Consider the following 26484-nt stretch of genomic DNA (forward strand, 5'->3'; position numbering starts at 1 on the left):
CCTTCACTGAATACTTCTTTCAGATCCTCATTCATACTAAGGAATAGAGAACTAATAAAAACAGTATTAACCTGCAGGGAATTTGTTTTTCTCACTAATCTAAGCCAGAAGCTAAAGAGAACTATTGGCAATCAGAGTAGCATGGAAGAAAACTTTTTGAAAAGTTTTCTAAGACATTCGCTGACTTCTGCACCAGTAAACTTGGCAGGCTACTGGGGGAGATGGGCAAAACGAGACAGTCAAAACCTGCCCTCCCCCAGGGTTCTCTCATGATCCAGGGAAATTGATTCCTATGGGATTCCACAAGATCACTCGAGTAGAACTAGACTCCATAAAGCAAGCCTGTGGAATATTCAAATATAATGTCTAGGCTGGCCTTGTCCCTGAATTGATTTATTCCCAGCATGCGAGGGGTCCCCAAGCTTTTTTCTTGTCCCTGGGTGCCATGTGATGACACAGATGGTGCTCATATACCCAGCTCAGAGTGTGGTGGAGTCCAAGAAAAAACTCTTCCTGGAGGAAATAATTTCTGCATAGGGTCTTAAAGAATTAACAGGTTAATCTGGGGAAAAGGAAAGAGAAAGCATTCCAGGAAAGAGGACTATCAAAAATTAGGGTACAGGAGAATACTATTCAGCCATAAAGAAAAAAAAATGACATCCTGCCATTTGCAAGGATGAACCTTGAGAGCATTATCTTAAGTGAAATAAGTCAGGCAGAGAAAGAAAAATACCATATGATCTCACTTATATGTGGAATTCAAAAAAAAAAGAAACAAGCTCATAGACAGAAGGGATTGGCTGTTGCTTAAGGGGATGGGGGTTGGGTATGGGGTGGGGTGGGGGGTGAGTGAAATGGCTGAAAGGGGTCAAAAGGTACAAACTTCCAGTTATAAAATAAGTCATGACAATGTAAGGTACAGCATGGTGACTGTTGTTAACAATATTGTATTGCATATTTGAAAGTTGCTAAGAGAGTAGATCTTAAAAGTTTTCATCACACACACAAAAATTATTTTTAGCTATGTATGGTGATGGATGTTAATTAGACTTATTGTGATGATCATTTTGCAATATATACAAATACTCAATCATCGTTGTACACCTGAAACTATAGCTGGTTTGTGAAGTCTCATTTCTAAGGCATTCCATGAGTGTAATCTTGGACCGACCATAGAACCTCTCTGAGTCTGAGCTTTCCCACCCACTGGATGTGAATAACCATGTCTCTTCTAACCATTTTACAGCATTCCTAGCAGATACAAGACAATGAATGTGAAAGTTCACTGTGAGCTATAAAACCCTGTACACACGTGAGGATTTCTTAATAAAGCAATTCCTTTACTGACTCTATTTCTCATTTCTCCACCTGCAAATTGCACATCTCCTCAATGCAGGGGATTGTGCTTACAGATTACATAATTACTGTAGAGTTTGCCGTCTTTGAAAAAGCAAGGGGCTGTTTGGGATGCATGATAATCTTGCTAATCAGCAGCTCTTGATTTTTCAGGGAAAGTTTGTGTTGTTTGGGGTTATCCATAACATTTACTTCTCTGCTTCTCTTTCCTGTTGTCTGCCCTTGCTCATTTTATTACTTATTAGTAGCTTGCTGTGAGGTAAGGAGGAAACTATAAAGGGGAATGAAACACAAGCCATAATATAATGCAACTTTTTAGTGAAAATAGCATCAGTCAGGGAAGATGCTGGAACTTGCTGGAGATCCAGTTAATCTGTGACTTTTATTTCTCCTTGATATAATGCCTGGGCAAATTGTATGCACTCTTCCCACACACTCAGAGATGTGGTGTTGCTGCTTAAGGCTCATGAAACATTAGTGTTAAGAATGTGGCCTGCAATTTCAGGTTTCACTTCTCATTGTTATGCTCTGAGTTGAAAACATCTCCCAAAAGAGTGAAAATATCCTCTATGCATGCTGACACTCCATTATATATCACACCTTTGAGTTTATAAGCCTGGTCTGAGTCGCATAACCACCTTTCCATGACATGAGGCTCTCCCCATACCTGAATCTAGTATCTCTGACGTAGATTGACATTTCCCACTTCAAGTTGAAGATGGAAAAGTCTACTGTCCATGGTTATTCCTCCTGGGAATCGTGGGGCATGAGGACTTCTCAAGGTGGTTTCAACGAGACAGAAATCCAAATCCTGTTAATGGTCTTCAGAGAGAGAGAGAGAAGTTTGCATGCAGAAATAGAAGAATGTGGTGTCACTCTATTACATGATGACAGTCCAGGCTACCTTAGTCAGGTCTTTAGTTCCAAGTAACAAAATGCCAATTCATATTAGCTTAAGGAAAATATGGACTCACTGAAGGATAGGAGCTCCGGGGACTTGTACCCCCTCAGGACATTCTCTCTCTTCCACACCTCCTTTACCAACTCCATTCTCTTTGGCTGGTTGTCTTTACACCCCATGGCAACAAACATCACCAGACTTTATCTTTCAAGGCTTATAACCAGAGGAGAGGGCTCTTGCCTCTCTAAAGGAATAATTCTTTTCCAGAGGGGGGTTTGTTTGTCAGTATGCCTGTTGGCTTTCAAAGAACTAGGACTTTAAGGTATGTCCTATTTTCTCCATGATTTTCCTAATGCATATGAACACAGGTGTGTGATACATATGTAAATAGATACATATAAATGATTAAAGAACAAAAATTTAGGAAGGCAGCAGGAGGAGAGACTTTAGCCTCACTTACTGCCCATGAGCGGATGGGAAAAGTTTTGAGTGAGACACAGAATTCTGTCTCTCCAATTTCCTTGAGGAATGACAGGTAATAAAGAAACATACTGAAGTCCTATCTGGCAATTATCTATACTTGTTTCATATGTGTATTTGAAAATTTAAATGAACCATTTTATAAAAATTCTTCCAAAGAACAAGATCAGTAATTCTTAACTAATTCTAATGTTGAATGTATGAAAGTGTAATCTAAATAAACTTATTCAGGAAAGTACCTGAATGCAGCTAACAGGTGAGTGCAGCTAATATTTAAATTTCTGTGCTCACAGAATACAGTGTGAATGACACATGGAGTTGTACAACATGGCAGTCTTGTGTGTGTTGGGGGGTGTATGTGTGTGCAGATGTGGTAGAAACTGCAAGTTGCCTACCCAATGTCCATTCCACCTTTCTTCCCAAGTAATAGAATGCTCCTTTTCCTTCTGGGTTATAGAATGCCGAGCTAAAAAGTTACATTTTCCTGGTAGCTTGGTGTCAGTGGGATATAAGCAGAAGTTGTTGGTGGAACATCTAGGAAAACTCCTTTGCTCTCCATCCCTCTTCCTTCCTCGATATGGATATGTTAGCTGCAGCTCCAGCAGCCTATCTGAATGACTAAGAGACATGGGAAGGATGGCAGAGAACAGAGATAGAAAGTGCCTGGGTCATCAAGACCATGGAATGGAGTGGTTATACCTGCCCTAAACCATCTAACCTCTACACCATTTTTAAAAAATAAGATCTGCTTTTTTTATGTAAAGCCATGGATGGTTTCAATTTTCTCATTTATCTAGCCAGTTAAAGAGTGACCCTTATAGAACCGGTGTAGGGCAGGACATTTGGATGGATAATCAGCACAGCTCAGGAAAGTTCTCATGAGGCTAAATTCTTTGAGATTTCTGGAATTTTTATGTGACATGACTTCTAGACATGAATGAAATCCTAGGTTTCTCCAGAGTTAGGAATAGAGGGAAGGCAGAAATAGAACGCAGATATCCTGGCCACTGCTTTCTCTACAATCTCCATACCCAGGTTTAAAAACAAGTTGACACAGTGCTGGTCCAAGAAGTACAGGGTTTGTGTTATGGGACAGTAAGAACAATAAAATGTGTACACCCGGGTTCAAAGTTTCATTCTTCCATCCACTAACTATATGGCTTTAGACAAGTTATTAACTTCTCTGTGACATTTTCCACATCCAAACATGGAGATAATAAAAGCTTTCATTGGGTTTTCAAGTGTACAAAAATCCTAGATTTTATGAACATCTGAGGTGAGAATTTGGACTGCTGTGCAGACAATAAGTGAGCCACTAGCATGGAGAACCAGGACTATCTCTCAGTTATTGAGCACACAAAGTCCAAAAAGCAAGTCAGAGAAAATTTAAAAGTCCAAGGTTCTGAGGTCACTTTTGTGCAAAACTATAAACACATAAACTCAATACAATGGACAAACCCAGACCATTAGACACCAGGCTCTAGTCATATCACAAATTAGAGCACTCTTCTCCCATAGAGAGAAGTCAGTGAGAGAGAGGAGAAAAAAAAAGGCAAGCAATTTCCCCACAATTCTGAGAATTCTGAGAGGTCAGAAGTTCTTATTTTATGGGCCCAGGCAGAAAAGCAAGAAGAGCTAGATACTTCTTTACCCTACATCTGGCTTTCAGGGTTGGAACAAGGATTAGATTATATAATCAAGTATATTTTCTAAAAAATCCATGTATTTTTGTAACACAGAAATCCTGAAAAGCAATTTGACTGTAACAAAAATAGAAGAATGCATCATTGTCTTCTGGGCTCTGCTGTCGCTTGGCTTCCCTTCATCCAGGAACAATCCACCGCCTTTCTCATAGCCTACTTTCACCTTGAAAGTTGCACAGGGTAAAAGGAAGAGAAAAGCATGGGAGGTGAGAAGAATGGAAAGGCTGCAGGCTGGCTTCTTCAGGTTCAGTTCTTAATCTCCTGTGTGGATGCTCATGGTTGGGAAGAAATAAAAGTAGTGAAGGCCATTGCTTTACCTTAATCTTAAATCTTATATTAGAAAAGCTTTCAGATAGAAAAAAGAAAGACTTAAATAAAATCCCTTGCCAAAAAGAGTTGCACTGAAGCTTGAAAATGGAACTTATATCTAGTAATATATTTGGGGTTATAGCAAGAGTCCTGAGATACAAATTCATTCATTTTATCTTCCAGTGTCTCACGTTCATGTAAATGGCTCAGGGCACATATTTGAAAATTCTCATGGAAAAAAAGTCACATTCTAAAGTACACCCAGATTATGGTTATAAAACTAACTTATTTTTAAGGGGGGATGACCAAGCATTCCAGGTTTAAAGTGGAAATGAGATGAAAATATTTGGAGAACAAAGTGTGATTGCATTCCTGAAAAATTTAATTAGGTCTTTAAAAATAACTGAAACTAACAAATACCCAAAATCCAAGCAGATCTCAAGAACTAATCAACATAAGACGATACAGGAAGCTTCAGTTGAAAACATTGAAAACTAATAGGATTTGAAATGTAAATACCTGGGATTTTTGTGCACTGCTTGGTTTGTTTTTTAGTGAAAATAAAAAGTACAGCGTCTAATTTATTTAATATTCCTAAAATATTTGTTTCTTAACTATCAACAAAACGAAAGGCAACCTACTGAATGGGAAAAATATTTGCAAATCATACATCTGATAAAGGGTTAAAATCCAAAATACATAAAGAACTCATACAACTCAGTAGCAAAAAAACCAAATCTGATTAAAAAATGGGCAGAGGGTCTAAATAGACATTTTCCAAAGAAGACATACAGATGGCCAAAAAGCACATGAAAAGATCATTAATAATCAGAGAAAGGCAAATTAAAACATGTAAAGGTGCTCAACATCATTAATGATTAGGAAAATGCAAATCAAAACCACAGTGAGATATCACCTCACACCTGTCAGAATGGCTACTATCAAAAAGACAAGAAATAATAAATGTTGGCAAGGATGTGGAGAAAATGAACACTTGTGCACTAATGGTGGGAATGTAAATTGGTGCAATCACTATGGAAAACAGTATGGAGGTTCCTCAAAAAATTAAAAATGGAACTACTATATGATCTGTAATTCCACTTCTGGGTATTTATTCAAAGAAAATCAAAATGCTAATTCAAAAAGATATATGCACCTTCATGTTCATTGTAGCATTATTATAATAGCCAAGATATGGAAACAACATGTGTCCATCAACGGATGAATGGATAAAGAAGATGTGGTATATATATATATATATATATTTACAATGGAATATTACTCATCCATAAAAAAAGAATGAAATCTTGCATTTGTGACAACATGAATGGACCTCGGGGGAATTATGCTAAGTGAAATAAGTCAGAGGAAGACAAATATCATATGACCTCTCTTATGTAAGGAATCTAAAAAACAAAAACAAATATAAACAAACAAATCCAACTCATAGATACAGAAAACAGATTGGTAGTTGCAAGAGATGGGAGGTGGCGAGTAGAACAAAAGGGTAAACCATTTTTTAGTTTAAATAAATAAATTGAATAAAATTTTTCCAAATAAAATAAAAATGAATTAGTTTATATTGTGCATTTAAAGAATATATAACTTGATTCACTTGCTCTCTCTTTCAATTTAAAAAAAAAACATAATACTGACTGGAAGGGTGTGGATAGGAAGAGTCTTTTTTTCTCTAGCTATTGGAAATACTTATTATAATGCCTTGTGAAATATAACCTAAGTTGCATTTTAATCAAACTTTGTTTTCTTTCTGAGGAGAGCATCTTGGAGAATAATTTGGCTTCATTTCCCACAATAAAATGGCCTTTTGTGGATTATTTCAAAATATACCTCACAAACATTAGAAAGAGTAGCCAAGTTACCAGCTTCCGAGGTTGCCTGTGGTCTTCAATGAGGGAGATTCATTCTTAGTGGAACCATCCATATCAACTATCAAGATGAGACTATATCTGTATGACATGAGTAAAGCTTTCCTCGTCTATTTTGACAAAGTCTTCAATGGCAATTTATATAACTGGCTGTCAAAATCCTGACTTTTGTTGCAAACAGAATGAGCCAGATTGGGGGCAGGATAGAAGTCTACACACCCACATGGCATGCCACTTCCTTTTCTCAAAATATTCAAGGCTTTCCCATTGCTAATAGGTAGAGATCAGACTTCTTACCTGTGTGATCTGGGCTCCAACCCACTTCTCTCTCATTTCTCATTTTCTCAAGCTTGTTTACAACCAGCTTCAAATGTGCCATGTTCTCTTTCTCTCATCCCCTGGCCTTCAATCTAGTTTTTCTGCTTGATATCATCTCTCTTTACCCCTTCTCTCATCTTTTGCCAGTTGCCTGGTTTAATCTTCTGGTGTAGGTTTATATGTCACTTCCTTCAGGATGTCTTCTGTCATACCCAAAGTTCATGTCAGTTTTTACCTAAATGCTTCCATAGCACCCAACACATCCAGCATATCTCTTACCACAGCTCTTTCACACTGTTGTAATTGCCATCTCCTTGCCTGCATATCCCACTAGATGAGAAATACTGTGATCATGATGTCCTGTATCTTATACAATATTTTGTCCAAAGTGCCTACCATAGACACTCAATAATTTTTTTTTGAATGAACAAATTTCCGATCGTGTGAGGTGGTACCAGTATTAGGGAATTAGAAACAAAAATGGACAGGTGGAGTGTTAAGGAAGGCCAAGTAGAGGTTTGACCCAAAACATAGTGTATATTGGGTAGATATTTTAGTGGTGCCAGCTAAGGGCTGTAGGTAGATGTCCCTGAGACAAGCAAGGCCTGCATCAGGGGTCTGGCTTTGGGTTTCAAGTACCTCATGTGGGAATTAGCATTCAGAGCCCAGATCTGGTCCTCGAGAAGATTGCCCAATGCAAGAGAGAAGTCTAGTCCTGAAGGAACCTGTCTGGGTCAAGATACTAAGCTAAGGTAGGGATCCAATTACTGGAATTAGTGTTTAACACAAATGTTTAGGCATTAAGAACAAAGTGAGAACACATCTATTATGCCTGCAGCACAAGGTCAGAACAGGGTTAGAACAAGACCAGTGATACAGAGCCTAGGAATCTTGTATTTCCTAAAATTCTTGAAAATAATTGGTTCTAGAGCCTGGGGAAAAGCTAGGCCTGCAGATGGAAGTGAAAGGATATGATAATCTGAGGAATTTGAGGACAAGGACTGAGGAATTCCTTACACCTGTCAGGGAATTCAATCATCAGGAAGGCCAAACTGACTTAAAGCCAGGCTGCATATAGTGGTTACTTCGCACAGACTATCCACTGAGCAATCCACATTGAGACTGGCAAGGGAAGCCAGGTAAGAACAGACTCCCAAGTCTGCAGTGTGCACTGTATTTATTATTCCCTCTGAGGATTGTCTACTTATTCTAGGACAAAGTTGCAAAGAACTCTTGTCCTTCTCAGGCATGTGTGATGGTACTCTTGCCAAACAATATATTTAAGGTGCATCCCATGTCCAATTCAGTCTGAGTCATTACAACTTTAGGAGAGCTATCTCATGGTCAAAGAATTTCAGAGGAGTAGAATTTGTTCATGGTACTTCACTAGATGCCATCCTGGTCTCTACCATTTTAGACAATCCTCCACTAAAAAACTCCCTGGATAAGCCAGAAAGGAATCATTTTAACTCAGGCCAACTAGAAAATATATTAGCCTTAAGACAAAATAAGGCAAAGCAACCAAAAATATTGTCAAACATGTAATAGAATAAGGGCATTCATAATGATAACCTTATGGAGAGTTTTGCCAAGAAATCAATACTTCCTAATGTTGTATTTAAGACCTGGAATTGGATCTAATTCAAACTTCACAAATTTTTCCGTAATGTTGACATATTTTTTCTTTCAACATGAAAATAAAGGAAGGGGACTCAACAGTAGTGAGCCAATGCATTCTAAGAGACTGGAACAGTCAAAGAATTTCTTGATTTAAGAATTCCAGAGGCGACATTCAAGATGACGGAGGAGTAAGACATGGAGATCAGCTTCCTCCCCACAAATACATCAAAAATACATCTACATGTGGAACGACTCCTACAGAACACCTACTGAATGCTGGCAGAAGACCTCAGACTTTCTAAAAAGCAAGAAACTCCCCATGTACCTAGGTAGGGCAAAAGAAGAAAGAGAAAACAGAGACAAAACAACAGGGACAGGACCTGCACATCTGGGAGGGAGCTGTGAAGGAGGAAAAGTTTCCACACACTAGGAAGCCTCTTCACTAGTGGAGAAGGGGGGGAAGGCAAAGGGAAAGCTTCAGAGCCATGGAGGATAGTGCAGCAACAGGGGTGCAAAAGGCAAAGTGGAGAGATTCTCGCACAGAGGATCGTTGCTGACCAGCACTCACCAGCCCAAGAGGCTTGTCTGCTAACCCGCCGGGGCAGGTGGAGGCTGGGAGCTGAGGCTCGGGCTTCAGAGAGCAGATCCCAGGGAGAGAACTGGGGTTGGCTGTGTGAACACAGCCTGAAGAGAGCTAATGCACCACAGCTAGCCAGGAGGGAGTCCAGAACTGGACTCCCTTAGGCAGTCTGGAACTGCCTAAGAGTCAAGAGACCATGGTTTTGGGTGCATGAAGAGAGGAGATTCAGAACACCCTAGACAGCTTCAGAGGCGGGCATGAGCCACAGCTAACAGCGTGGACACCAGAGATGGGCATGAAATGCTAAGGCTGCTGATACATTCACAAAGAAGCCTGTGTGCAATCACAGGTCACTATCCACACCGCCCCTCCTGGGAGCCTGTGCAGCCCGTCACTGCCAGGGTCCCATGATCCAGAGACAACTTCCCTGGGAGAACACAAGGCACACCTCAGGCTGTTGCAACATCTTGCTGGCCTCTGCTGAGGCAGGCTTGCCCCGCATCCCGTACCCCTCCCTCCCCCTGGCCTGAGTGAACCAGAGCCCCCTAATCAGCTGCACTTTTAACCCCCTCCTGTATGGGTGAAGAACAGATACCAGAGGGTGACCTAGATGCAGAGGTGGAGCCAAATCCAAAGCTGGACCCCAGGAGCTGAGAAAGGGAAATTTCTCCATGCAGCCTCAGGAGCAGTGGATTAAATCTCCACAATCAACTTGATTTACCCTGCACCTGTGGAATAGGTGAATAGAAAATGAATCATTCTAAATTTGAGGCAATGGACATTGGGAGCAACTGTAGACTTGGGGTTTGCTGTATGTGACAGACTAGTTTCTGATTTTTATGTTTATCTCAGTAGAGTTCTATGCACTTGTTATCATTGGTGGATTTGTTTATTGGTTTGGTTGCTCTCTTCTTTATTTTATTACTTTTTTATATTTTTAATACTTTTTTATTTTAATAACTTTATTTCATTTTACCTTATTTTTCTTTCTCTTTTTTTTCTCACTTTTCTTCTGAGGCATGTGGCTGACAGGGTCTTGGTGCTCTGGCTGGGTGTCAGCCCTGAGCCTCTGAGGTGGGAGAGTTAAGTTCAGGGCACTGGACCACCAGAGATCTCCCAGCCCCATATAATAACAATTGATGAGAGTTCTCCCAGAGATGTCCTTATGAACGCTAAGACACAGCTCCACTCAATGACCAGCAAGCTCCAGTGCTGGAAACCCCATGCCAAACACCTAGCAAGATGGGAACACAAACCCACCTATTAGCAGAGAGGCTGCCTAAAATCATAATAAGTTCACAGACATGCCAAAACACACCACTGGATATAGTCATGCCAACCAGAAAGACAAGATCCAGCGTCATCCAACAGAACACAGGCACCAGTCACCTACACCAGGAAGACTACACAACCCACTAAATCAACCTCATCCACTGGGGGCAGACACCAAAAACAACAGGAAATGTGAACATGTAACCTGCGAAAAGGAGACCCCAGACATAGTAAGTCAAGCAAAATGAGAAGACAGAGAAACACACAGCAGATGAAGGAGCAAAGTAAAAACCCACCAGACAAAGAAATAAAGAGGAAATAGGCAGTCTAACTGAAAAACAATTCAGAGTAATGAAAGTAAATATGATCCAAAATCTTGGAAATAGAATGGAGAAAATTCGAGAAACAATTAACAAGGACCTAGAAGAACTAAAGAGCAAACAAACAATGATGAACAACACAATAAATGAAATTAAAAGTTCTCTAGAAGAAATCAATAGCAGAATAACTGAGGCAGAAGAACGAATAAGTGACCTGGAAGATAAAATAGTGGAAATAACTACCTCAGAGCAGAAAAAAGAAAAAAAGGGTGAAAAGAACTGAGGACAGTCTCAGATGCCTCTGGCACAACATTAAATGCACCAACATTCAAATTATAGGGGTCCCAGAAGAAGAAGAGAAAAAAAAAGGGACTGAGAAAGTGTCCAAAGAGCTTTTAGTTGAAAACTTTCCTAATATGGGAAAGGAAATAGGCAATCAAGTCCAGGAAGAGCAGAGACTCCCATACAGGATAAATACAAGGAGAAACATGCCAAGACACATATTAATCAAACTATCAAAAATTAAATACAATGAAAAAATATTAAAAGCAGCAAGGGAAAAGCAACAAAAAACATACAAGGGAACCTCCATAAGGTTAACAGCTGATCTTTCAGCAGAAACTCTGCAAGCCAGAAGGGAGAGGCAGGACATATTTAAAGTGATGAAAGGGAAAAACGTACAACCAAGACTAAGCTACCCAACGAGGATCTCATTTAGATTCGATGGAGAAATTAAAACCTTTACAGACAAGCAAAACCTAAGAGAATTCATCACCAGCAAGCCAGATTTACATAAAATGCTAAAGGAACTTCTGTAGGCAGGAAACACAAGAGAAGGAAAAGACCTACAATAACAAACCCAAAACAATTAAGAAAATGGTAATAGGAACATACATATCAGTAATTACCTAAATGTAAATGGATTAAATGCTCCAACAAAAAGACAGACTGGCTGAATGGATACAAAAACAAGACCCGTATATATGCTGTGTACAAGAGACTCACTTCAGACCTAGGGACATAAACAGACGGAAAGTGAAAGGGATGGAAAAAAATATTCCATGCAAATAGAAATCAAAAGAAAGCTGGAGTACCAATTCTCATATCAGACAAAATATACTTTAAAATTAAGACTATTACAACAGACAAAGAGGGAAACTTCATAGTGATCAAGGGATCATTCCAAGAAGAACATAGAACAATTAGAAATATTTATGCACCCAATATAGGAACACATCAATACATAAGGTAAATGCTAACAGCCATAAAAGGGGAAATAACAGCAATACAATCATAGTAGGGAACTTTAACACCCCACTTTCAGCAGTGGACAGATCATCCAAAATGAAAATAAGTAAGGAAAAACACAAGCATTAAATGACACATTAAACAAGGTAGACTTAATTGATATTTACAGGACATGCCATCTAAAAACAACAGAGTACACTTTCTACTCAAGTGCTTATGGAACATTCTCCAGGATAGATCATATCTTGGGTCACAAATCAAGCCTTGGTAAATTTAAGAAAATTAAAATTCTATCAAGTATCTTCTCCGACCACTATGCTATGAGATTAGATATCAATTACAGGAAAAATAAAACTGTAAAAACAACAAACACATGAAGGCTAAACAATACACTACTAAATAACAAAGAGATCACTGAAGAAATCAAAGAGGAAATCAAAAAATAGCTAGAAACAAATTACAATGAAAACAGGATGACCCAAAACCTATGGGATGCAGCAAAAGCAGTTCTTTTTTTTTTTTTTAACATCTTTATTGGAGTATAATTGCTTTACAATGGTGTGTTAGTTTCTGCTTTATAACAAAGTGAATCAGTTATACATATACTTAAGTTCCCATATCTCTTGCCTCTTGCATCTCCCTCCCACCCACCCTCCCTTTCCCACCCCACTAGGTGGACACAAAGCACCGAGCTCATCTCCCTGTGCTATGCAGCTGCTTCACACTAGCTATCTATTTTACATTTGGTAGTGTATATACGTCCATGCCACTCTTTCACTTTGTCACAGCTTACCCTCCCCCCTCCCTATATCTTCAAGTCCATTCTCTAGTAGGTCTGTGTTTATATTCCCATCTTACCCCTAGGTTCTTCATGACCTTTTTTTTTTTTTTTTTGCTTAAATTCCATATATATGTGTTACTATATGGTATTTGTTTTTCTCTTTCTGACTTACTTCACTCTGTATGACAGACTCTAGGTCCATCCACCTCACTACAAATAACTCAATTTCCTTTCTTTTTATGGGTGAGTAATATTCCATTATATATATGTGCCACATCTTCTTTACCCATTCATCTGATCATGGACACTTAGGTTGCTTCCATGTCCTGGCTATTGTAAATAGAGCTGCAATGAACATTTTGGTACATGACTCTTTTTGAATTATGGTTTTCTCAAGGTATATGCCCAGGAGTTGGATTGCTGGGTCATATGGTAGTTCTATTTGTAGTTTTTTAAGGAACTTCCATACTGTTCTCCATAGTGGCTGTATCAATTTACATTCCCACCGGCAGTGCAAGAGTGCTCCCTTTTCTCTACACCCTCTCCAGCATTTATTATTTCTAGATTTTTTTGACGATGGCCATTCTGACTGGTATGAGATGATATCTTAATGTAGATTTGATTTGCATTTCTCTAATGATTAATGATGTTGAGCATTCTTTCATGTGTTTGTTGGCAGTCTGTATATCTTCTTTGGAGAAATGTCTATTTAGGTCTTCTGCCCATTTTTGGATTGGGTTGTTTGTTTTTTGTTATTGAACTGCATGACCTGCTTGTAAATTTTAGACATTAATTCTTTGTCAGTTCCTTCTTTTGCAAATATTTTCTCCCATTCTGAGGGTTGTTTTTTGGTCTTGTTCATGGTTTCCTTTGCTGTGCAAAAGCTTTTAAATTTCATTAGGTCCCATTTGTTTATTTTTGTTTTTATTTCTATTTCTCTAGGAGGTGGGTCAAAACGCATCTTGCTGTGATTTATGCCATAGAGTGTTCTGCCTATGTTTTCCTCTAAGAGTTTTATAGTGTCTGACCTTACATTTAGGTCTTTAATCCATTTTGAGTTTATTTTTGTGTATGGTGCTAAGAAATGTTGTAATTTTATTGTTTTACATGTAGCTGTCCAGTTGTCCCAGCACCACTTATTGAAGAGGTGTCTTTTCTCCATTGTATTTTCTTGCCTCCTTTATCAAAGATGAGATCACCATATGTGCATAGGTTTATCCTTGGGATTTCTATCCTGTGCCATTAATCTATATTTCTGTTTTTGTGCCAGTACCATACTGTCTTGATAACTGTAGCTTTGTAGTATAGTCTGAAGTCAGGAAGCCTGATTCCTTCAGCCCTGTTTTCCTTTCTCAAGATTGCTTTAGCTATTCGGGGCCTTTTGTATTTCCATACAAATTGTGAATTTTTTTGTTCTAGTTCTGTGAAAAATGCCAGTGGTAGTTTGATAGGGATTGCATTGAATCTGTAGATTGCTTTGGGTAGTAGAGTCATTTTCACAATGTTGAGTCTTCCAATCCAAGAACAGGATATATCTCTCTACCTATTTGTATAATCTTTTATTTCTTTCATCAGTGTCTTATAATTATCTGCATACAGGTCTTTTGTCTCCTTAAGTAGGCTTATTCACAGATATTTTATTCTTTTTGTTGCAATGGTATATGGGAGTGTTTTCTTGGTTACACTTTCAGATTTTTCATCATTAGTGTATAGGAACGCCAGAGATTTCTGTGAATTAATTTTGTATCCTGCTACTTTTCCAAATTCATTGATTAGCTCTAGTAGTTTTCTGATAGCATTTTTAAGATTCTCTATGTATATTATCATGTAATCTGCAAACAGTGACAGCTTTACATCTTCTTTTCCGATTTGGATTCCTTTTATTTCCTTTTTTCTCTGATTGCTGTAGCTAAAACTTCCAAAGCTATGTTGAATAATAGTGGTGAGAGTGGGCAAACTTGTCTTGTTCCTGATCTTAATGGAAATGGTTTCAGTTTTTCACCCTTGGGGACCATGTTGGCTGTGGGTTTGCCATATATGTCCTTTTTTATGTTGAGGAAAGTTCCATGTATGCCTACTCTCTGCAGCGTTTTTATCATACATGGGTGTTGAATTTTGTCGAAAGCTTTCTCTGCATCTATTGAGATGATCATATGGTTTTTCTCCTTCAATTTGTTAATATGGTGTATCACGGTGATTGATTTACGTATATTGAAGAATTCTTACATTCCTGGAATAAATCCCACTTGATCATGGTGTATGATCCTTTTAATATGCTGTTAGATTCTGTTTCCTAGTATTCTGTGGAGGATTTCTGCATCTATGTTCATCAGTGATATTGGCCTGTAGTTTTCTTTCTTTGTGACATCTTTGCCTGGTTTTGGTATCATGGTGATGGTGGTCTCATAGAATGAGTTTGGGAATGCTCCTCCCTCTGCTATATTTTGGAAGAGTTTGAGAAGGATAGGTGTTAGCTCTCCTCTAAATGTTTGATAGAATTCACCTGTGAAACCATCTGGTCCTGAGCTTTTGTTTGTTGGAAGATTTTTAATCACAGTTTCAATTTCAGTGCTTGTGGTTGGTCTGTTCATATTTTCTATTTCTTCCTGGTTCAGTTTTTGAAGGTTGTGCATTCTAAGAATTTGTCCATTTCTTCCAGTTTGTCCATTTTATTGGCATAGAGTTGCTTGTAGTAATCTCTCATGATCTTTTCTTTTTCTGCAGTGTCTGTTGTTACTTCTCCTTTTTCATTTCTAATTCTATTGATTTGAGTCTTCTCCCTTTTTTTCTTGGTGAGTCTGGCTAATGGTTTATCAATTTTGTTTATCTTCTCAAAGAACCAGCTTTTAGTTTTATTGATCTTTGCTATCGTTTCCTTCTTTTTCATTTATTTCTGATCAGAACTTTATGATTTCTTTCCTTCTGTTAACTTTGGGTTTTTTTTTGTTCTTCTTTCTCTAATTGCTTTAGGTGTATGGTTAGGTTGTTTATTCGAGATGTTTCCTGTTTCTTAAGGTAGGATTGTATTGTTATAAACTTCCTTCTTAGAACTGCTTTTGCTGCATCCCATAGGTTTTGGGTCGTCGTGTCTCCATTGTCATTTTTTTCTAAGTATTTTTTGATTTCCTCTTTGATTTCTTCATTGATCACTTCATTATTGATTAGTCTACTGTTTAGTTTCCATGTGTTTGTATTTTTTTACAGATCTTTTCCTGTAACTGATATCTAGTCTCATAGCATTGTGATTGGAATAGATACTTGATACAATTTCAATTTTCTTAAATTTACCAAGGCTTGATTTGTGACCCAAGATATAATCTATCCTAGAGAATGTTCCATGAGCACTTGAGAAAAATGTGTATTCTGCTGTTTTTGGATGGCATGTCCTATAAATATCAATTAAGTCCATCTTGTTTAATGTATCATTTAAAGGTTGTGTTTCCTTATTTATTTTCATTTTGAGTGATCTGTCCACTGCTGAAAGGGGGGTGTTAAAGTTCCCTACTATGATTGTGTTACTGTCAATTTCCCCTTTTATGGCTGTTAGTATTTGCCTTATGTTTTGAGGTGCTCCTATGTTGGGTGCATAAATATTTACAATTGTTATATCTTCTTCTTGGATCATTCCCTTGATCATTATGTAGTGTCTTTCTTTGTCTCTTCTAATAGTCTTTATTTTAAAATCTATTTTGTCTGATATAAGAATTGCTACTCCAGTTTGCTTTTGATTACCATTTGCATGGAATATCTTTTTCCATCCCCTCACTTTCAGTCTGTATGTGTCCCTAAGTCTGTAGTGGGTCTCTTGTAGACAGCATATATATGGGTCTTGTTTTTATATCCATTCTGCCAGTCTGTGTCTTTTGGTGGGAGCATTTAATCCATTTACATTTAAGGTAATTATCGATATGTATGTTCCTATCCCCATTTTCTTAATTGTTTTTGGTTTTATTGTAGGTCTTTTCCTTCTCTTGTGTTTCTTGCCTAGAGAAGTTTCTTTAGCGTTTGTTGTAAAGCTGGTTTGGTGGTGCTGAACTCTCTTAGCTTTTGCTTGTCTGTAAAGGTTTTAATTTCTCCATCTCTCCATCTGAATGAGATCCTTGTTCAGTAGAGTAATCTTGGTTGTGTGTTTTTCTCCTTCATCACTTTAAATATGTCCTGCCAGTCCCTTCTGGCTTGCTGTTATTGCTGAAAGATCAGCTGTTAACCTTATGGGGATTCCCTTATGTGTTGTTGTTTTTCCCTTGCTGCTTTTAATATGTTTTCTTTGTATTTAATTTTTGACAGTTTGATTAATATGTGTCTTGACATGTTTCTCCTTGGATTTATCCTGTATGGGACTCCCTGTGGTTCCTGGACTTGATTAACTATTTCTTTTACCATGTTAGGGAAGTTTTCAACTATAATCTCTTCAAATATTTTCTCAGTCCCTTTCTTTTCCTCTTCTTCTTCTGGGACCCCTATAATTTGAATGGTGGTGTGTTTAATGTTATCCCAGAGGTCTCTGAGACTCTCCTCATTTCTTTTCATTCTTTTTTTCTTTTTTCTGCTCTGCAGCAGTTATTTCCACTATTTTATCTTCCAGGTCACTTATCCGTTCTTCTGCCTCAGTTATTCTGCTATTGATTCCTTCCAGAGTATTTTTAATTTCATTTATTTGTTGTTCATCGTTGCTTTTTTCCTCTTTAATTCTTCTAGGTCCTTGTTAAATGCTTCTTGCATTTTCTATATTTCCATGATATTGGATCATCTTTACTATGATTATTCTGAATTCTTTTTCAGGTAGATTGCCTATGTCCTCTTCATTTGCTAGATCTGGTGAGTGTTTATCTTGCTCCTTCATCTGCTGTGTGTTTTTCTGCCTTCTCATTTTGCTTATCTTACTGTGTTTGGGGTCTCCTTTTTGCAGGCTGTATGTTCGTAGTTCCCATTGTTTTTGGTGTCTTTCCCCAGTGGCTAAAGTTGGTTCAGTTGGTTGTGTAGGTTTCCTGGTGGAGGGGACTAGTGCCTGTGTTCTGGTGGATGGGGCTGGATCTTGTCTTTCTGGTGGGCAGGTCCACGTCTGGTGGTGTGTTTTGGTGTGTCTGTGGCCTTATTATGATTTGGGGCAGCCTCTCTGCTAATGGACAGTGTTGTGTTCCTGTCTTGCTACTTGTTTGCCATATGGTGTCCAGCACTGTAGCTTGCTGGTCATTGGGTGGAGCTGGGTGTTGGTGTTGAGATGGAGATCTCTGGGAGATTTTCGCCATTTGATATTACGTGGAGCTGTGAGGTCTCTTGTGGACCAGTGTCCTGAAGGTGGCTCTCCCACCTCAGATACACTGCAGTGACTCCTGGCTGGAGAACCAAGAGCATTTCATCCACACGGCTACTAGTGTTGGAAGGTCTCCTGCAGAGGTGGAGGGTGGATGTGGCTCACCATGGGGACAACGACACCTGCAGCAGATGTTCTGGGAAGTACTCCTTGGCATGAGCCCTCCCAGAGTCTGTCATTATCCCCAACAACCAAAAGCAGTTCTAAGAGGGAAGTTTATAGCATTACAATCCTACCTCAAGAAACAAAAAACCTCTCAAATAAACAACCTAACCTTACACCTAAAGCAATTAGAGAAGAACAAAACATACCCAAAGTTAGCAGAAGGAAAGAAATCATAAAGATCAGATCAGAAATAAATGCAAAAGAAATGAAGGAAACAATAGCAAATATCAGTAAAACTAAAAACTTGTTTTTTGAGAAGATAAAGAAAATTGGTAAACCATTTGCCAGACTCATCAAGAAAAAAAGGGAGAAGACTCAAATCAACAGAATTAGAAATGAAAAAGGAGAAGTAACATATGACACTGCAGAAATACAAAGTTTCATGAGAGATTACTACAAGCAACTCTATGACAATAAAATGGACAACCTGGAAGAAATGGACAAATTCTTAGAAAAGCACAATCTTCTGAAACTGAACCAGGAAGAAAGAGAAAATTTAAACAGACCAACCACAAGCACTAAAATTGAAACTGTGATTAAAAATCTTCCAACAAACAAAAGTTCAGGACCAGATGGCTTCACGGGTGACTTCTATCAAACATTTAGAGAAGCGCTAATACCTATCCTCTCAAACTCTTCCAAAATATAGCAGTGGGAAGAGCACTCACAAACTCATTTTATGAGGCCACCATCACCCTGATACCAAAACCAGACAAAGAAGTCACAAAAAAGGGAAAGCTACAGGCCATTATCACTGATGAAAATAGATGCAAAAATCCTCAACAAAATACTAGCAAACAGAATCCAAGAGCACATTAAAAGGATCATACACCATGATCAAGTGGAGTTCATCCCAGGAATGCAGAGATTCTTCAATATACTCAAATCAATCAATTTGATAAACCATATTAACAAATTGAAGGATAAAAACTATATGATAATCTCAATTGATGCAGAAAAAACTTTTGACTAAATTAACACCCATTTATGATAAAAAACTCTCCAGAAAGCAGGCATAGAGCGAACTTACCCCAACATAATAAAGGCCATATATGGTAAACCCACAGTCAACATCATTCTCAATGGTGAAAAACTGAAACCATTTCCACTAAGATCAGGAACAAGACAAGGTTGCCTAGTCTCACCAGTATTATGCAACATAATTTTGGAAGTTTTAGCCACACTAATCAGAGAAGAAAAAGAAATAAAAGGAATCCAAATTGGAAAAGAAGAAGTAAAGCTCTCACTGTTTGAGATGACATGACATTTTACATACAGAATCCTAAAGAGGCTACCAGAAAACTACTAGCGCTAATCAATGAATTTGGAAAAGTAGCAGGATACAAAATTAATACACAGAAATCTCTTGCATTCCTACAAACTAATGATGAAAAATCTGAAAGAGAAATTAAGGAAACACTCCCACTTACCACTGCAACACAAAGAATAAAATACCTAGGAATAAACCTACCTAAGGAGACAAAAACCTGTATGCAGAAAACTATAAGACACTGATGAAAGAAATTAAAGATGATACAAACAGTTGGAGAGATATACCATGTTCCTGCTTTGGAAGAATCAACATTGTGAAAATGACTGTACTATTCAAAGAAATCTACAGATTCAATGCCATCCTTATTAAACTACCAATGGCATTTTTCACAGACCTAAAACAAAAAATTTCACAATTTCTATGGAAACACAAAAGACCTTGAATAACCAAAGCAATCTTGAGAAAGAAAACGGAGCTGGAGGAAACGTGTTCCCAGATTTCAGACTATACTACAAAGCTACAGTAATCAAGACAGTATGGTGCTGGCACAAAAACAGAGACATAGATCAATGGAACAGGATAGAAAGTCCAGAGATAAACCCAGGCACACCTTGTCTTTGTTAAAGTAAGCAAGAATGTACAATGGAGAAAAGACAATCTCTTGAATAAGTGGTGCTGGGAACAGTGGACAGCTACATGTAAAAGAAATTAGAACAGTCCCTAACACTATGCACAAAAATAAACTCACAGTGGATTAAAGATCTAAATGTAAGTCCAGACACTTAAAACCCTTATGGAAAAACATAGGCAGAACACTCTATGACATAAATCACAGCAAGATCCTTTTTGACCCACCTCCTAGAGTAATGGAAATAAAAACAAAAATAAACAAATGGGACCTAATGAAACTTCAAAGCTTTTTCACAGTAAAGGAAACCATAAACAAGACAAAAATACAACCCTCAGAATGAGAGAAAATATTTGCAAATGAAGCAACTGACAAAGGAATAATCTCCAAAATAGCTCATGCAGCTCAATATCAAGAAAACAAAAAATCCAATCCAGAAATGGGCAGAAGAACTAAATAGACATTTCTCCAAAGAAGATATATAGATTGCCAACAAACACATGAAAGGATGCTCAACATCACTAATCATTAGAGAAATGCAAATCAAAACTATAATGAGGTATCACCTCACACCAGTCAGAAATGCCATCATCAAAAAATCTAGAAACAATAAATGCTGGAAAGGGTGTGGAGAAAAGGGAACCCTCTTTCACTGTTGGTGGGAATGTAAATTGATACAGCCACTATGGAGAACAGTATGGAGGTTCCCTAAAAAACTTAAAGTAGAACTACCAAACAACCCAGTAATCCCACCCCTGGGCATATACCCTGAGAAAACCATAATTCAAAAAGTCATGTACCACAATTTTCATTACAGAACTATTTACAATAGCCAGGACATGGAAGCAACCTTATGTCCATTGACAGATGAATGGATAAAGAAGATGTGGCACGTATATACAATGGAATATTCACCATAAAAAGAAGCGAAATTGAGTTGTTTGTAGTGAGGTGCATGGATCTGGAGTCTGTCATACAGAGTGAAGTAAGTCAGAAAGAGAAAAACAAATACCGTATGCTATAGCACATATATATAGAATCTAAAACAAAAGATGGTTCTGAGGAACCTAGGGGCAGGACAGGAATAAAGACACAGAGGTAAAGAATGGACTTGAGGACATGGGGAGGGGCAAGGGGAAGGGTAAGCTGGGATGAAGTGAGAGAGTGGCATTGATATATATGCACTTCCAAGTGTAAAATAGATAGCTAGTGGGAAGCAGCCGCATAGCACAGGGAGGTCAGCTAGGTGCTTTGTGACCATAGAGGGGTGGGTTAGGAAGGGTGGAAGGGAGACGCAAGAGGGAGGGGATATGGGGATAAATGTATACATATAACTGATTCACTCTTTTATACAGCAGAAACTAGCACCACATTGTAAAGAAATTATACTCCAATAAAGATGTTAAAAAAAAAGAGAACGGCTCTTCTACATTTTAAAAATTTATGTATATTATGACAACAAACAGGGTATAATTTGTGCCATGGAGAACTTCTGTGGTGCAAGATTTTAACAACAGCATACACCCATCACCTCCATGTGAGCTGTTTTTCTTTTCAGCGTGAATTGCAGGAATAAACTATGGTCCAACATTCAAAGAAACAAAAACAAAGGAATTTCAGAAGGATTTTCTGCTAGATGTTCAACAATTTGAATGTAGCCTCGGCTTTTGCATGTTGGTGTTAATGTTGTGTCTCTTTACCAGCAGTTGTGATGGGAGATTTTTTTTAAAAAAAAGAAGCAGGAAAAAACTATATAGAGAAAGGGGTGTTTGTTTGTTTTGCTTGTTAACAGCCTTCATTATTCTGCTGAGGTCTGTAGAAGCATCTCCCTATTTCAATAAACCCTGAACTTTCTCAGAATAGGGTCTGCATTTCATTCACCTCTTTAACTTATGTGTGACCCAGAGAGCAGGTATCCAATAAATTGTTGTTGAACAATTGAATGAATGAATGAAGGAATCAGTTTTCAAGTGACAATTCCCCTAGAAGAACTGTCAGGAAGCTATTCCCTTTCCTACATGAGGAGACAAAGATAAATCCACCTAGCCAACATCCTAAAAGCAGAACCACTCAGAAACAGGTCCACCAAGAGGAAAACTGGTCTGAGCAGCTTACAGGGAAGCTAATTAGCCTTGAGGGAACTGTTTGTTCTCTGTGACACCTCCCCAAATGTCTTCAGTCTTCTCTTTACACTCCCCCTGACTACTCCTCTGCATTTATCATAGCCTTTTCTCATTGCAGACTTAGATGTATTGGGCCTTTGAAGAGGGTGAAATGAGAACAGAGAATAAGGACACTTCTTGAGACCAAGCCTGTACCTTATGGCCAGCACACAGCTTTACTTATATGGTCTTGTCTAATCCTCAAGCGATCATTAAGAAATGGGTATTAGTGCTCTTGCCATTAGGCAGTTAGAGGAAACTGAGGTATAGAGAGGGTATAAAAAATTACACAGCTAACCAATGGGAATTCTGATCCCAGAGTCACCATCTGTAGTGCCCACAGAGAAACGTGGCTGTCTTCACAATTTTGCCTCATCTCAGAACCGTCACTTCATCACTTTGTTGCCAGAGGGGAGAAAAATATTTTCCAAATAGACGGTATTTTAGAAAACTCATTGCAGTTGTTTCACTGAGTCCTCCTGCTATTCTAATGGCATGTAAGTTCAAGTGCATGGGGCAGAGATAGGGCAAATGGGAATATGAAGGTGATCTCGAAGCACTTTCAAGCCAGCCAGAGCTGAATTAACAGGCGTGTCAAAGGGCTGGCAAGCCGAGCTTGGGGAAAGGCAGGGAGCCTGCCAGCTTTCATCTTCCTGCCTTTTCACTGTCACAGACCTCCTTGCCACCAGTCATTTCCAGCTCTAGTGGCCTCCTACATGTCACAGGGTCTCCATCCCCCTGACCGTAATGAGCAATTTGCTCTAATCCGTGAGTAGAAATGGGAATTTAATTCATTTTAGTGGCATTTCAAGAAGGGAGATGCTTAAAAAGCTGTCTGGTGTCCTCTATATTGCTACTGAAGGTTAATCACTCTCCAATATGCAAACTTGAGCTCCAAACTATGTTCTTGAGAAAATAGATTAATTAAACCACAAGTGGCAATTACTTGTATTTTAGTGGGCTTCTTGCTGTAACAACATTACTAAGTAATATCTTTTCTAAGTTAACATCCAGCTCTTAAATTTCTATTTTCAAATATGTGTGCTATCTATTAATTTCTGCTAATTTTTTTCCCTATTGAAAATGGAAAGAGGTTGTCATCTGACTGACATCTGAAGTTGGTATTTTGTACTATGGCTTATTCTCCTGATAGAACTCTTGCTCCAGAAATTTGTCTCCACTTGAATATATTCTAAACATATAAACACAGCATTATTAGAAACATTTCTGAATTTATTTCAGAAATGTGGCTCTGATACATCCATGTAGACTGAATATTTCACAGCCACTTAAAATTCTATATTTACTGACAAGCGAAAATGTTCATAATATGAGTGGGAAATAGATTACACTTTATATAGAGAATGAGCATCATTTTCAAAATATAATTCTATATGTTCACAGATATACACATAGGAAAAACTATTAGAAAGAAATATGCCAGATACCTCAGGATGGTGGATTTTAGATTGTTTTAATTTTTTAAACTTTTCTGTATTTTCTGGGTTTTGTAATGGATACATATTACTTTCATACTTTATTATGTTTATGAATAGTTTATAGAATACAAGAAGTGTCTTATTTAAAACTCAAACTCTACAGATAGAGCTGAAATACTCTTTAAATATTTAACCATTTCAGTCCATCACCAGAGATTAACATTGTTACTAATTTTGATGAATAGCAGGGTACCTCAACAGTGGCAATGTGGACATTTTGGGCCTCGTAAGGTATTCGTAGCATCCTTGGCCTCTATCCACTAGATGCCAGTAGCACCCACCTCTTAGTCATGACCACCAAAAATGTCTCCACATGTTATCAAATGACCTCAGGGGACAAAATCACTCCCTGGTTGAGAACACTGGTGTATAGCCTCCAACACCTTTATTCTCTGCATTGGCACACGTATTAACTCATTTAGAAATATATCATTAAAATATAAATGATGTTATTCTGTACATATTTTTAATTTGCTTTTTAAAAATTCAATATTATGCCTTAGTGGCCTTTATAAATTAATCTATATAGATCTCATGTATTACATTAGTAATCAGAAAATGAAAAGAATGTAATAAAAACAAAGAAGTGTGTGCAATCATAATCCAGGCAAGGACCTTTATGAAACTATCAGTCTACATAAATATAGTGTGGAAATTTACACCGGGGCATGTTCAACCCTCTAATGAAAGAAAAAGCCCCTGAAAGCCACCATGAGTGAGAACCGAATTAAAAGAAAAGAATGGAATCATAGGATGTCCTATCTAGGGAGAATGTGGGGAAAAAAATATGTGACCCTTGAATTCCAGAAGCAGCAGTGTGCCAGTCCCCAGAACAAAGCTGGCCAAAGGATCCCCCTGAGTTGTCTTCTCATCGGTTACTGTAATCCAACAACAGCCAATCCTGTGTCCACTTTTCTCCAGCAAAATTTACTACTACAAACCTTCTTTTTTTGATGAAAATAGAGATTCCAGGACCCACATTAAGGCAATATTTAACCTTTGAGTTCAGAATCAAATCTTAAAAACAAGATATAGGTTCATTCCTCTCCCCCAATGTATAACAGTTAACTTATTCAAGAAACAGAGCAGTCAGACTTCCCTGGCCATCCAGCGGTTAAGACTTCACCTTCCAATGTAGAAGGTATGGGTTCAATACCTGATTAGGGAGCTTAGATTCCACATGCTTTGCAGCCAAAAAAACCAAAACACAGAACAGAAGTAATAAATTCAATAAAGACTTTGAAAAACAAAAAAGGAAGAAACAGAGCACTGACAGATCTCCAGAAGCTCCCAACCCCAGGTGGCTCTTCATTATTCCAACTCCAATCCTTCTTCCAGAGGTAACGAGTATCCTGACTTTCTAGGTGGTCATATTCCTTTCTTTATGGTTTACTACCCATGTATGCCTCCCTCCACAATATGGCAGCTTGGCTTATTTTAAACCTTACTTAAATAAAACAGCATTGTATTTTCTTCCTTGTTTGGTTCTTTCACTCACTGTTATTTTTGTTTGTGAGAACTGTCTACAGTGTTGGCCAAAGTTGCAATTTGGTCATGTTCACTACTGTAGGCATACTGTTTTATACAACTTATTTATATATTCTATTTTTTCTGGATATTTGGATTTTTCCAATATTAATTTTTACAATTCTGTAATACATATATTTCTCTTCAGGGATCCTGGGCATATGAGTATAAGTTTTTCTAGGGTGTGTACCTAGGAGTGGATTAACCATGTCAGAGGATCTGAATGTGATTTAAACTCCTGAGAACTCAGAAGAAAAATTCCATTGCTCCACAACCCCACCAACAATTTGATGTTAAAATGCTGTTGCAGCTCTTGCCTTTTAATACTGTACAATGGAATATAAACACCCACGAATAAGATAGGTGGATGACATAAAGACCTCTGTCTTAGGTTAGGCTGCTATAACAAAATACCATAGACTGGGTGACTAATAAACAACAGGAATTTATTTCTCACACTTCTGGAGGCTGGGAAGTCCAAGATCAAAGGTGTCAGCAGATTCAATGTCTGGTGAGGACCTGCTTTCTGGTTCACAGCTGCCTGTCTTCTTGCTGTGTCCTCACATGGTAGAAAGATCAAGAGAACTCTCTAGGACTCTTATAAAAGCCATTCATAAGGGCTCCATCCTGATGACCTAGTCACCTCCCAAAGGGTTCACTTCCTGATAACATCACATTGGGGGTTAGGTTTTCAACATACACATTTTTAGGGTACACAAACATTCAGTCCATGACAGACTTTAAACTGAAAGAACACTAGAAGAAGTTATCTGAATGATCTCCTCCCCATCCCTGGGTGAGGTGAGGCCAGTGCCTTACAAATTTCTCCATCTTCCCCTTGACAGAAACTCGTGAGAGGAGGTGAAAATGGAGCTGACAATGGCAGAGTCTGGAGAGTGTGAGGATCCAAGCTAGAGAGCATTGCAAATGCGCAGTTGCCAAATCAAGGAGGTTAGCTAAAAAGTATGTACTAAGAAGGGGAAGACGGAGGAAGACTAAGATGCGGAGATCACCTTCCTCCCCACAGATACACCAGAAATACATCTACATGTGGAACAACTCCTACAGAACACCTACTGAATGCTGGAAGAAGACCTCAGACCTCCCAAAAGGCAAGAAACTCCCCACATACCTGGGTAGGG

This window comes from Delphinus delphis, chromosome 8 (genome assembly GCF_949987515.2).
Source record: "Delphinus delphis chromosome 8, mDelDel1.2, whole genome shotgun sequence".
Taxonomy (NCBI): domain Eukaryota; kingdom Metazoa; phylum Chordata; class Mammalia; order Artiodactyla; family Delphinidae; genus Delphinus; species Delphinus delphis.